The 14,621-nt window shown below is 37.7% G+C and overlaps 1 pseudogene; it reads right to left on the bottom strand.

Moving 5' to 3' along the window:
- Positions 1-4,891: 4,891 nt before the first annotated feature.
- Positions 4,892-13,991, bottom strand: LOC107673871 (RRP12-like protein; annotated as a pseudogene).
- Between the last annotated feature and the right edge of the window lie 630 nt (positions 13,992-14,621).

Below are 14,621 nucleotides of genomic sequence, written 5' to 3' on the forward strand. Positions count from 1 at the left end.
ACTGATGCATGCAACACCCGCTGAGTGGCATTAAACAGCTTGAAAGGTCAAAGACTATTTTTAATATAACTCTGACTGGATTCGTCTGAAAGAAGAAAGTCATATACACCTAGGATGCCTCGGGGGTGAGTAAAACGCAGCCTAATTTTCATTTTTGGGTGAACTAACCTTTTAAGAGCTTTGAATGTTGACTCTGGGTATTTGTATATCAGATTTTGAATGATATTAATGTTTCCGTTGGTTAGAGCTACAGTATGTATGGTATACATTATGCCCTGTTTTAATTTGTATCATAATATTAATTGGTCACATCTTTAAAAGGAAAATCAGATATGCTGTGACTGCAGGGCAGTACAAACCACTAATTTATTAAGCCTTGGGTTCCTGGTAGACACTTGAATATAAAATGACAGGGTGTCCATCACTGGTACAGGACACTCAGCATGATATTTTATGTAATATATTATGTGTTTTTCTTTATGGATCATGGTAATTAATAGTAGTCCTACACAGCAAGAAAACATTAATGTTATAAATATTATGTTCATGGGTTGGACTCTAGGTGTTCCTATGCCTTCATGAAAAATTGTATAAAAATCCATTGTCATTTTTTTAAATATAAATTAGTTTTCTCTCTCTCTCTCTCTCTGTTGGTATAAGAATAAGTACAATATTATCCACATTTTATGTAAATGTAGAAAAGCAAGGAATAATAATAAAGTATTCAGTTCTAAAACTGTTTGAACGAGTTGAACGCAGAAGCTTTATAACAAAGTCATTCACTGACAGTAAAATATGCACAAGCTCAGGGGTTTTTTTTTTTTTTTTTTGCAAATCTTACAACTTTTGCGAATCTTATGGATGCAGCTGAGAAAGCAACATGGATGCTCTAGCCTAAACACAAAAATAATATTTTTCTTTGACAAAGCCATCCTCAAAGAATGGGTCTATTTTCTTAAGACTGCATCATCTTTTTCCTTTGGACAATCTGCATGATTGCTGACTTTGTTGTGTACCATTGCTCAGTTTTTCTATCAGACACATTGTAGTGCCCTAGTGTGAAAGTAACATATGATATGAATCTACATGAAAAACAACATCCATACTAATGCTTAGCCAAATTCCATTGAGATAATACTTGTAATCTAGGAGCTGCGTGTTTAAGCTCTATTTCCTGCCTCCCTTTATCTCCACTCATGCCTCACAGTTAACCTCATTCCGCTCTGTATAAGGATTTAAAACTCAGCAGGAGCTTGATTCACATCATGTAACGTGACATGATTCATATGGTCTGATGACTGCAGCTCCTTTGGCTGGGTGCACTGAACACTCATGAGAAACATCAGTGTGTTTACTGGCTACAAAACCTGGAGCCCTGTGGCAGCACTGGGGATGTTCCCATTACAGGCTCTGACAGCCACACATTATAACTAATATCCCTCTGCCTGCTGTGCTGCGACAGCTTGATTGCTTTTGTACCAAAGGAGAGTCATTCAGTGACCACACTTATACCTGCATGTGTTAAATAGAGTCAATATTTCCGATATCAGATTCAAACTTAAGATTTTAGTATGTATCTGAATGCAGTTGCAACGCTCTTAAAGGGTTAGTTCACCCAAAAATGAAAATTAGCCCATAAATTACTCACCCTCAAGGCATCCTAGGTGTACATGACTTTCTTCTTTCAGACGAATCCAGTCAGAGTTATATTAAAAATTGTCTTTGATCTTTCAAGCTCTATCACTGCAGTCAGCAGGAGTTGCAGTGCTTCAGTCCAAAAGAAGTTAAATAAAAAGTGCCCATCCATAAAAAAAAGTGGCTCACACGGCTCCAGGGGATGAACAAAGGCCTCCTGTAGCGAATCGATGTGTTTTTGTAAGAAAAATATCCATATTCAAAACATAATAATCACTTTAATCTAGCTTGCGCCAACAGTTATACACGGAAGCAGCTCCGGGCTGATGACGTATGAGTTCAGCGTTGTGCATGCGCTGGTGAGTCTTGTGAAAACCAACGTTTGTTAACAATAGCAAAGGAAAACCAGTCTCCTCTTGGCTTATATCGAAATCCTGCGACATTCTTCTTTACAAATCTTCGTTTTGTACTTCTAATTAGTGACCGTTGTTTTGATATGATCTCTCCCCTGCACTTCCGTGTTCGTCACTTCTGAGCAGTGCATGCGCAAAGCCGACCTCATACGTCATCCGCCCCGAGCTGCTTCCGTTTACAACAGTGAGCTCAAGCTAGATTAAATTGATTATTACGTTTTAAATATTGTTATTTTTCTTACAAAAATGCATCGATTCGCTACAGCCGTGTGCCGTGTGAGACACTTTTTATTATGGATGGGCGCTTTTTATTTAACTTCTTTTGGACTGATGCACTGCAACACCCGCCGAGTGGCATTAAACAGCTTGAAAGATCAAAGACAATTTTTAATATAACTCTGAAAGAATTTTCTTCGTCTGAAAGAAGAAAGTCATATACACCTAGGATGACTTGAGGGTGAGTAATTTATGGGCTAATTTTCATTTTTGGGTGAACTAACCCTTTAACCCTCCTGTGATGTCTGAGGTCTGGGGCCTCGTTTATAAAATGTGCTTTAAGCACAGATTTGATCTTAGAGTGTGCGTACGCTAAAATCCACGGCAACGTTCATATTTATAAAAACGCTCTTTGACGTAAAGTACTTACCGTCACGTCAGGGTCTGAACACCCTGTTGAAAAAAACAGCATATGCTGGTTAGGTATGTGTCGAAGCTGGGATGCTGGTTTGAGCTGGTTTAAGCTGGTCCTTAGCTGGTTTATGCTGGTCCTTAGCTGGTCATGTGCTGGTCCTAAACTGGTCCGACCAGCACATGACCAGCATAAACCAGCAAAGGACCAGCTTAAACCAGCATCCCAGCTTCAAAATATACCTAACCAGCATATGCTGGTTAGGTATGTTTTGAAGCTGGGATGCTGGTTTAAGCTGGTAGAGGCGTACGCACGTGTTTTTGTGCGCACGTTCGTTTTCTCTGAATCGCACTTACGCACTTTTGAGAAATTATCTTAGAACAAATTTAGGATGGTTTTTACGCAACATTTTATAAATGAGGCCCCTGATGTCTGGCATTATTTTACATTTTACAATTACTGTACTATGAAGGCCAGTTTTTGTAATTTTCAAAGTTCCATATACCTTTATCTACTATTTCATACAATAATGTGTTTACAAACACTGTACACACATTTTTACAAGCATCTTGCTTGGTTTCTATATTATTTGGCGACTTTCCATAGACATAATACTGTATTAACAGTATTTTCATTCCCCTAACCTTACCAATCACACAAAACTTTCTGTTTTTTCATTTCCAAAAAAAAAGAAGGTTTTCCTAATGAGGACTATCTAAATGTCCCCACAATGTCAAACAATTCAGGCTTTACTGTCCTTGTGGGGACATTTGACTGTCATTTTCCATCTACAGAAAAATGACCATAAGATCCACTGTGAGTGAGGTGTTAGGGCAATATTTGGATGATGTGAGTGATTTAGAGGAACAAATCTCAGAAACTGAGGACAATGTTTTTTATGTAAATGAAGCAATTAAATAAAATATATAAAAATCTAAAAGTTATGTTTTGTTCTAAAAATGTATTTAAAATATCGGGTAGGTAGAGTGTAAGTAAATAAAACAAATTATATTGTATATTTGAGTTATGACATATTTTTAAAAATGCATGAAATTTGCACATAACAGGGGGGTTAAAGGGTTAGTTCACCCAAAAATGAAAATTAGCCTGTTTTACTCACCCTCAAAGCATTCATTCTGAACTGTTGACAACCAACACCCGCTTACCCCCATTGAAAGGCTTGGAGGGGCCAGGACAATTTTTAATATAACTCCGATTGGATTCATCTGAAAGAAGAAAGTCACATACACCTAGGATGCTTTGAGGGTGAGTAAAACACAGGCTACTTTTCATTTTTGGGTGAACAAACCCTTTAAGAGTGAATTTCACCTCATTGACGTCTCACTTTGCTGTGAAGGAACAGTTGTGAAACAGTGCTCTCTGTTGGCCAAAATTACTGCAGTACATCAGACAGGATTCAGTCTTCGATTTAATAATTGAGGATCTGGCATTTTAATAGCAATTAATTGCAACCAGGGTTTTTTTCATTGTCATGAAAATACGACATCCATCCATAACAGCCTTAAATGAGACGTCAAAGTTTCTTTAGAAATTTAATTTGGCTGAACATTATGCAAATCACCAAGCTATTAAACTCTATCTACTGTATATAAACTCAGCAGACTGATGTCCTTTTATGACTAAAAAGTGAGTGAAAACAAGAGGTTCAAACATATGAACAAAGTCCTGTGAGAATTTCCATTTTTCAGTCAAGCCTTTTTTTTCTTATTTTTTTGCAAAAGCTCAAAATAACAACAGAACATAAACGAATACAGAATCTTGAGAGTAAGTAAATCATGACATTCATTTTCGGTGAACTGTCCCTTTAATAATAAACCTTTGTCATGCATTGTTAATGAAAGATAGCTCTCAAAATCAGCTGGAGCCAGCAGCTGCTGCACCTATTCTCACTGGGACATTAGGGAAAATCCAGTAGAGCTTATTGAGTAAGAGGACACGTCTGACCTCCAGCAGACCTCATTCACTCACACACACAGCTGGGATCTACATTAACACCACCAGTATCCTCCGCTGAAAAACTGTAGCGCACAATATCAATCACTATGTACCATTTATGATTTAAATGACTTTTTGATGGGCACAAGGGAACTATGTTTTTATCACTTTAATAAAGTAATTTATAAATAATACTAGGTATGCTTTAAAAAAGCACTACCGTTCAACTGTAGAAACATGATATTAGTGTTTTTGGGGTTCAGCACATGAATAACGGAAGAGCAGAAAGCTTAAGGCAATATGGGATTTCTTGTTTTTATGGGGTTTTCTGAACAGTTTATTTTCTGTCCAACATAGCAAGTCCATAAATATATTTGGCACAAAGCTCCTGTCATATTGCTATGTTCTTAAATCCAACCACAGCAAACATCAACTAGGACCACATCTTCTGAAGAGATGCTTCCACAGGAAGTTCTCAAAGCATTTGTACAGGAAAACAAGAAGTCTCTAGCTTTAATTTGATCATGCTATGGGAAATGGGGCAGATCTAGGAAGACCATAACAAGAACACACTTTAGGCTTTCCTCTTCTTCAGTATTCTTGATCCAGAGAGCGCTCCTTTCTTGGCCCCTCTGACCATGCCCTTGAACTGGCCTTGCAGTTTGGCCTTTTTCCTATTAAAGTTAAAAGTAATGTTTCATCAGCTTTACCACTCATATTTTCAGGACGCATATAAAGACAGACTTTGTTCCTTACCTTCGATTGAGCTGGGCCTTCTTCAGTGGTATATAAGCATATGGGTCACGCGTGCCTGCCTTCTTAACATCGCCTTTTCCTTTCTGCAACAAACAGATGTTTAGTTTTTACATTTTATATGTTAGTTATCAAAAAAAAAATTCTACTTTCACTTCTAACCTTTGCTTTATACTCCGTCCCAAACTCTGGTCTTCTATCCAGAGGCCTATGGATTCCAATGCCACCAGCTGAGGAGTTCAACAATACATACAAATGTTAAAATGCCGGGAAAACATTACTTTCAGCACTAATAAAAATAATCACAATGTACCATGTTACTACCATCATTTCCTGGACATGGTACAACAGTAATAGCTTTATTATTTTTATTTTTTACTCAAGTACTATGGTAATTCCACTACATTTTTTGAGTATCTAGGAATGCAATGGTATATGAATATTGTTAACATGATATAATGATACAAGCAAGTGCAAGAAACATGTCTAATTAGGGGTTCAGTGAATCTGAATCAAGTCAATGTATGTGATTTTGCACATGATACCACTTATTTGTAAAGGAAAGTTAACATGCACAAGGTGAAATTGAACTTTTGAACCTACCTTTATATTTCATCGTAGGTTCAACATCCATATCATCATCTAGTTCGTCATGCATTTTCCTCTTTGGATTTTTCTTTGTTCGACAGGGAAAAGGAGAAATAAACATTACACTGCAAAACCTTTCATTATACTTCTCAATTCTGTAGATTGACAAAATTGAAATAAACACTTACAGTTTTGACTCCAGCCTCTTCAAGTACATCATCCATTTCAGCATCTGAAGAGAGATGGATATGATTATACTGTGGTTTATTACAATTATAAAAAACAAAGATGATTATGTTCCACCTTTTGTTTTTTCATCATCCTCCTCTTTGATGATCAATCTTCCATCAGATGTCACCTTGAATCCATGCTCTGCTTTACTGGCCTTCTTTAGATTAGGGTTGGTGGCTGGATACATTGTGAAATAAAAATGAGCAATATATACACAGTTATATTAATGTACTTGATCATGACTGAATCTAACTGGACATATCTAAAGAGCTCTTACCCAAAACTCTCTGCGCTGCTTTTGGATCAAGGAAGTTGAGTGGTTCGTCAGATATGCCTTTCTTTTACCAGGCCTGGCGCTTTCTCACTGGCTTCTTCTGACCCCTTTTAGGCTTCTCATCTTCATCCGAGTCAGAGTCCGTCTCGGCCAGAATGTCCTCAATACTACAGAGAGACAAATATAAGCGAAACATCTACTCTCTGAAGTACTTCCTGATCAGCACGGTCAACTAAACTCTAAAATATTTCTGACGGACACCACATTAAAGTCATAAAATGCAATTATAAAAGCAATTTGCTTTGAAAGCGCTGTACCTCTCTCCTTTCACTTTAGGTGTCTCATCCTCAGTGTCTGAACCGTCCTCTTCTGTCTTGCTCACGAGTTTGCGTCTCTTATTTCTGGCCTCTGTTTTACGGATGTTTCACTAGGACCTTCTGTTGATCAGCCGGCAACATGCTTTTGACCAGCTCAAACCTGAACACATTTTACATTAAAACTATACAAAGATATAGAAGGAAAAAAATGCATTAAGAAACAAAGGACCGTGTGGTCATGCTTGGTTAGCTGTTAAGCTTACCCAAATTTCCTAATCAACTTGGTGTAAATGCTCTTAAGTTTCACTCTAAAATGCCTTTGCATATCATTCATATTGCTGATGCCTACCATCTGCAAGATGATGGGGTAAAAACATAACATGGTCACTTTAATACACCTCTCAAGACGCTTTTAAAATGTTCAAATATGAACTTGAAAACATTCTCTCTTCTTCACTTACAATAACAGTAATATGGCTGGCTAAAACCTTGACATCAAGAGAAAAGAGCAAGACTTTTAGGAAACCCAGAGAGGCTTTGACGATGTCTCGTGTCCTACTCGAAAGCAGAAGACACACATTTTGCAGTAGCAGCTCCAGTGATGACACGTCTATGGTATCTGAACATAAAGACCAGACAATATTTTTGCTTAACATTCAATGACTACAAACATTTAATGATTCTTTACAATCCATGTATCACTACATTTTCTGAAGAAAAAGAGTTGTGCTTCCCCACAAAATAATAAAAAAAACAGAACAAGGCTAGTTGTTTGATCGTTTACCCGAGGAACAAACCAGCAAAAATAGCTCAAAAGTAGAGTTTCAGAAGTGTTTCCACCTTATTTTTAATGCAAGAATGGACATGGCCACGGCTATTTGTAACTTAAACGTCACAGGAAGCCTTGCACGTATCTGTTACTCTGCTTTACATTAAAAACTGACATTTTGTCATCATACTTTAAGTAATCATAATCATAAATGCATTGGTTCATAGTGAAAACAGTTATTCTTCCAATTCATTTGCTGCTATAGGTAAATAACTAGAAGTATTTAAAGAAAATAGCTTACTTCCATCTTGCAAAATAAGGTGGACAGCAGAAGTCACTCTTACCTTTGTAATGGAACACTAGTCTTGTTAATGCCAGAACTGTACAGGTGACCATCGTTACAGAGCCAGTTAGTCCAATGTACACATGGCCTAAATACTCATTTATGGCATCTGAAAACACATGATTAAAATAAATGATTTCAGTTTATTACTCAGCAAGATATATTTTAGTAATACAAATAAATTAATAAAAAAATAAAAATTTTCTTCTCACCTTTTGTGTTCCCACAAAACCTTACAAATGCATTTCCGATCTCAACTAGAAGAGAGTAGGCATTTTTGCGGGCACCAATAGACATTTTTCTTAGTGCAAAGAATGACCTAAACACACAGTAAAAACTCCTAACATTAAAACTTCCATAAAGAATCTTAAACTCTGATTTAAGATTGACAAACCTCAGGAAGCAGAGCTGTAATAAAATCACAGTGTTCTTCATTCAGCTGCTTCACTATGTGAATCAGACACTTGAGTCTAGGCTGAAAAGTGTCAAAAGAGCACCACATATTATTCCAATTTACATTCTCTGTATAAATATGATCACTTTGTGGTGTTTTTCACAGCACTCACTCATTTGGAAGATGAGGCAGCTGTTGTCAGGCTGTCCATTAACATTGTTTTCAGCTGCTCGAGGTTCTGCAGAACAAAAGCCTTACAAGACGCACTCACTCCTCCACAAATTTCCTCAAGCACGCAGTAAGCTTTCTTCTGGATGCTAGCATCCTTGCTCTATATACACAGACAAACATTACATGAAGTACACTCATCACACAAGAGCGAAAATGTTTAAAAATAGTAACAGGAAGATTCTCACCTCCACAAAAGGTTTAATCAAATTGAATGTCTGGGTCATGGATGCTTCATCTACAAACGGAGCCATTGCAACAATCAAGTCGATAACTGCGAGACTACAAAATAAGAGCCAATTATTATCTAAAACATGATGTGAACTTCAGTAAGGTGCCACTAAACAACACTTTTTAGGCTGATATTCCAGCCACAAAAATATGGTCTCAAATTATGCATTTTTCAGGTTTCTATCTAGGTCTCTACCCTTTTCTAAGTGTCTCAAAGATCTGTTGAACATACATAGAACCTTGTAAATAAGACAATAAAGGTGTGGTGCTGTATTACCGTGTGAACTCAGAGTTGTCTGCACTGTTGAGTCTCTCTTGATGCTTTCTGCAGAAACGTGCACACCATCTGAAACAATGGAACAAATGTTTAGAACAGACATGCAATGGCACAATAAACATATGCAAACTGCAAGACATCTAGGAGAGATTGCAATGGTGTCATTCTTGCTTTGATGTAATTAATTTGTTAATATGGTAAATTAATTACCTCCTGTTCTGTAATGCTCAGGTACTCTGATTGTGTCTAAGACGGCCATTCTAGCAGACACCATCTCTCCAGGTTTCAGCTGCTGACTGTAGACATTAAATAGGATGGGAAGGAAGTTCTTGGAAAATCGTTTTAATTCTGCCTTTTCCTCCTCTGCAGATGATCCAGAATAAAAAAAATGCATTTAACATACAATCATAAATCTCAATGAGCTGTCTTCAGTGCCACAGCAATGGAGAGAAAAAAAGAAAAAAAAAACAGTGCTATTCAGATTTTGTCCACAAAGCCTGGCAGATGCACAGACGGAGGTCAGGGCGATCATTCAGGGCCATACCCAGAGACCGATCAATGCCCTTAAACGAGGCCAACAGATCAGTGGGTTTAGTGCAGAATCCAGGTAGCATGGTCCAAATCTGGAAAAACAAATTATATATTGATAACACTGGAAAAATAAGACAAATGGATGATTCATTCCACTCAATGGCAATCCAAATGTTTCTATGTACGTAGCAAGGTTCAATGGGAGAAAATAATATATACAGTATTCAAGAGCATGAAAAAAAAATCATACAGGTATGGAACAGCATGAGGGTGGGAAAATTATCATTTTCATTTCTGTGGGAAACTGCAGTCACTGCATAGATAGTAACGGTCAAAATTATCTGCCAATGTGTCAAAATACTTAGCGTACCTACATCTGTAGAGTCTGATACACTTTTGCCATCAGTTTCTGTCCTGACTGCTCCAGTTCATCACCTGAAACATCAGAGATCGACATATGCACATGCATATACAAACATATAACATAATTTAATACAGTAATACTGACACCACATGACATTTCAAGTAAACTGCAACGTAAACCACTGTGTGTGTGTATCTGTGACTGATAAAAACCTGTCTGTTTAAGTTTGTTTGCCAGAGGGAAAAAGTATGAGGTGAAGTAAGCCAACTGAGTGTTTTTCACATGATTTCTTATGACCGGGATCAGCCAGCTACGTGGAAACTCCAGGTCATCACTGCAAACAAACAAACAAACATTTCACAGCATTAATAAATTAATTTTTTAATTCAAAAGACTTAGTTTCTACATTGAGATGTGCCAGCAAAGTAACTCACTCTGTTCCAGTGATGAGGAGGGGCACAGCTTTTAGGACCACCTCTGGGCCCATGCTCTCCACCGCACTGCCCACAGCCAAATCCAGCTCCCCAGAGAAGGGGAACTGAGGGGTGGCCCGCAGGTCACTGAGAGACTGCAGACTCTGAGGATCACATACACACATCTGAGTAAACTATCAATTACATAGAAACACACAAACACTGTATTTTAATCAACCTTTATCATAATAGGATGAGCCGGTCTTCCTGCAGCTCTGTAGAAACAGCCCAGGATCTGCAGTACAAACGGCCAAGAGGCATGAAAACGATAGGACAACCCTTCCTCCACGATACTGAAAGAGACAAAGGTCAGACTTTAGAAAAACCATGCTCTAGAAAGAGATGACATTAGGAAAGATGAAAGTCACAGGTAGCTCACCGAAACATCTTTAGGATGCAAGCCCCATTTCCATCTGATGTGCTTGGTAAAACGGGTCCGATCTCAGCCATATGCGGAGCCACACACTCATTTAAAAAAGTCTGGATGGAGAGGGGGAAAAGAACTCCTTAAAACACACATAACAGTAAGAAATTAATTTCTAACAAATAACAATACACTGCTGATACCTTCAGAGTCTGAGTCGCAGCAGAGACTAGTTGTGTGAGTGGGGACAGAAGACATGACATGGTGACAGAGAAGAGGCGAGGAAGATGACTGATACTCAGAGAGCTCTGTAAACTAGAGGCCAAAAATTAACATGATATATATACTATATATAATGACCAAGATTCCTCACAAAGGCAGCAAACAAAAGAATAAGTGCTGAAAAAGGCCTACCTAGAGAGATGAACATGGGCTTTTTCCATTACAGCAAGCCATGCTAGTAAAGGCTGCAGATCGTCCCCACATGGAACATAGTCATATAAAGCCTGGAAGGAAGATGTTGAAACATGTGTCAATCCACACATTAGGAAATTAAAATGCAGAATCACATCATTCTGAGATCATGTGCATGTGTTTGTCGATTATAATACTCACTGTGATGATCTGAGCATTCAGTTCTGCAGACATACTGGCAGGACCAGGCTTGCTACTGAAGAGCTTGTGGAAAGCCTGCATTGCATTTGCCGTTACCAGCTTCAGAGAAACAGAGGCAGGTGTTAAGAGTTGATAAGTCAACAAAAATGGATTTATCAATTTTAAATGAAAATGTATCTGTTAAACTGGTCTCTCACCACATGGCTCAGGGTCATCACACGGAAAAGGGTCTCACAGCAAGATTTTACAGAGCTCAGAGGAAAAGCAGACAGCAGGTCTTTTAGAAGACCAAGCACGTGGAGAGTGGTAGTGTCTTCTTTGCTGCCTTGAGTTGGATAGAAAGACAATCACTCAATCAATAAATGGAAGATTATTTCATTCTATAAAATTAAAGAGAAAAAAAAAAAACATTTTGGGCCCAGTTATGTAAGTGTGAAGGACACTAGGAGGTGCTATGGGACCATTTTTGCTGCAAAACTGCTTACACAATAACTTCATGCAGTTTGATTTTAAACTTTGAATTGTATGTTTTATCTAAAACTAAATGCCTTTGAAAAATAAAATTATTAATTTACACACTAAAATAAAAAGATCAAGGAACTATGCATCTGTCCGTTACTTGGGTTCTTCACAGAAACGCACTGTTGCTGATTTTCCTAATTTTATTAATTTTATATTTAAATTACTTAGTAGTAGTAGCCTCGGATGCTGGATAATTTCACCTGGTATCACAAGCAGGTGTTATTGTTCGTTTTGAGCATTTCGACAGTAAGAACATGAGTTTACTGACCTCCTGACTGCTCCAATTCTTTGCAGCAGAATTTGGCTGTGGCGGCTGCTGCTAAGTGATGGACCGGGGCATTATCTGAGAACACAAAGTCGCTGTAGCGAAGGACTGAGCAAACACCCTGCAGTGCTGCTTTTCGCACCTGCAGCACATGGACAAACATCATTCAGAAACCTCAAAAAAATCATAATCAGTCACTCTCTAATGCGAGTACAAAAATAGTGTTTCCATTGTGTATTACTATAACAGTTAGTGGTGGATATAGTATGATTAAAATCTTAAATGGCACAAAAGGAATCTTATATCAACAGTAACATTCTAACTCTGAATGAATGGGAATCAAACAGACAGACCTTTGGTTTGGAGTGCACTGTGAAGCTCAAAAGGCCGTGGTACATCTGCAGAGTTGAAGGGTAACTCCAGACTGACAGATCCTGTTTACGCAGCAAAGTCGCTAGACAGGATATGATCTGCAAAGGAATACAGAAGCAACCAAATTAGAGTATAAAAGTGTAAAATAATAAGGGGAGACACAAAGCAGGCTTCCTCCTCACATCACAATCTCATTACATACATTTCCCCTCTGGTGATCTTCAGTCATTTTAGATTAAAAAAAAATTTTTTTTTTAATTAACAAGCTTAGAATTAACAGTGACTTGTGTGGCGCTTGCTATATGAACAAAATAAATAATGGACATTAGAAAAGGCTAAATTGTCTTTAAAAACAATTATGATCTCTGTAGTCAAAAGCGATTGCTACAGGAAATTACCGGTAATATAAATAAGAAAAACACAATACATAGCAGTATTTTGGTGCACAATTTACAAATCAGCCATGAAGTATTCTTTGATAATGTCTCATCTACCTTCCATGCATTAGATTTTAAATACCTTTGACTTATTAACTAGAATATTGTATTAATCAAAAATGAAATGTTTTCCTAAAATATGTATTGTTTTATCTAGAAATAGATTTAGAGGCGAATACTGTCAAGTATCATGAAATCCTCTCAAAATAAAACATAATATTATTGAAACAAAATATAGTACATTAATTTCATTAAAAGAAAAAAAAGCTTCTGCCGATGATCAAAGTGTTAGATTTATGAGAAGAGTGTACAAACCCATCGCAGGCAGGACAAAGAGTCAGAATTGACTTGGTTTGTCATGACATCCATGAAGGCCTTGGCCATGTCTGAGAACTTTTTCTTAAGCACTGCAGCAGGCACCCTTGAGAAGATAAGAACATATACTATTCAGATCAACAGCTGAGGCCAACCCGAATTGCTGCAGCAGAAATTAACATCTTCCTATGCTGCTGTTGATTTGTCTCATGACACACCGTTCACCTTTTCATAACCAGGTTTAGGAGATAGGCAACAGCTGCCAGAGATTTGCTGCTATCTACAGCTTCGAGTGTTGTCATCTGCCGACTGATAAATGCAAAACGGAAAGATTGATCCACAAAAAGTGTAGACACTTAAGCATTTCGACACAGCCAAGTCGTCATGAAACAAACTGATTTCATGGTGACTTTAATTTACCAAGGCTGCAAAGTACTCTGTCTCTGTCTCCTTTCCTCCCTGAGAACGAATCACTTCAGTTACGGCTGCCAATACAGCACAGATCTGTAGAAAAAGACTTAAACACCATCTGGTTTCAACTTAAAGGAATAACTCACCCAAAAATGAAAATTTGCTCTCCCTCAGGTAATCTTTGTACATATTGTCCATATATCTATGATATTCACTGACTATATCTGTACTCCTACTGCTGCCTTTTATTATTAGAAGCTCTATGTCCACCTTTGTATTTTCCATTGTCCAGATTGGTTTGTTAGTCCACACCACAGTACTAGCAAATTCTTTGTCATATATGTCCATTTCTTTTGCTATTAAATCTCCTGTCCTGTCCAGCCAAAACTTTCCTTTGTCCTCCTCTCCTTCTTCCAACAATTCTGTAGCACCTTTTTCGTTGGATGGTTTTCCCCATGCCCTCTTAAATTAATCCAATAGTTGGCTACCAGTTGTTTCCTTCGTAGCCATAGAGGCATTTCACCTGCTTCAACCTGAAGTGCACACACTGGGGAAGTTCTGATTGCCCCTAAACATATTCTTAAAGCTCGTGCCTGCACAACATCCAATTCATTTAACACAGATTTTGCTGCTGACCCATACACAGTACAACCATAATCTAATTTAGACCTTATTAGTGCAATATAAATATATTTCAGAGCTGAAAAACTTGCTCCCCATTCCAATCCTGCAAGACACCTCATTACATTGAGCACTTTTTTTACATTTATACACTGTGTACTTTATATGTTCCCTCCATGTTAGTTTTGTGTCAAAATATACTCCCAAGAATCTAAAACACTCTACTTTCTCTAAAGTGGTTCCATACATTTCCACCTTGCATTCCTTAGCCTTCTTTTTATTTGTAAAGATCAT

This window comes from Sinocyclocheilus anshuiensis, unplaced genomic scaffold (genome assembly GCF_001515605.1).
Source record: "Sinocyclocheilus anshuiensis isolate Anshui unplaced genomic scaffold, SAMN03320099.WGS_v1.1 scaffold292, whole genome shotgun sequence".
Classification (NCBI taxonomy): domain Eukaryota; kingdom Metazoa; phylum Chordata; class Actinopteri; order Cypriniformes; family Cyprinidae; genus Sinocyclocheilus; species Sinocyclocheilus anshuiensis.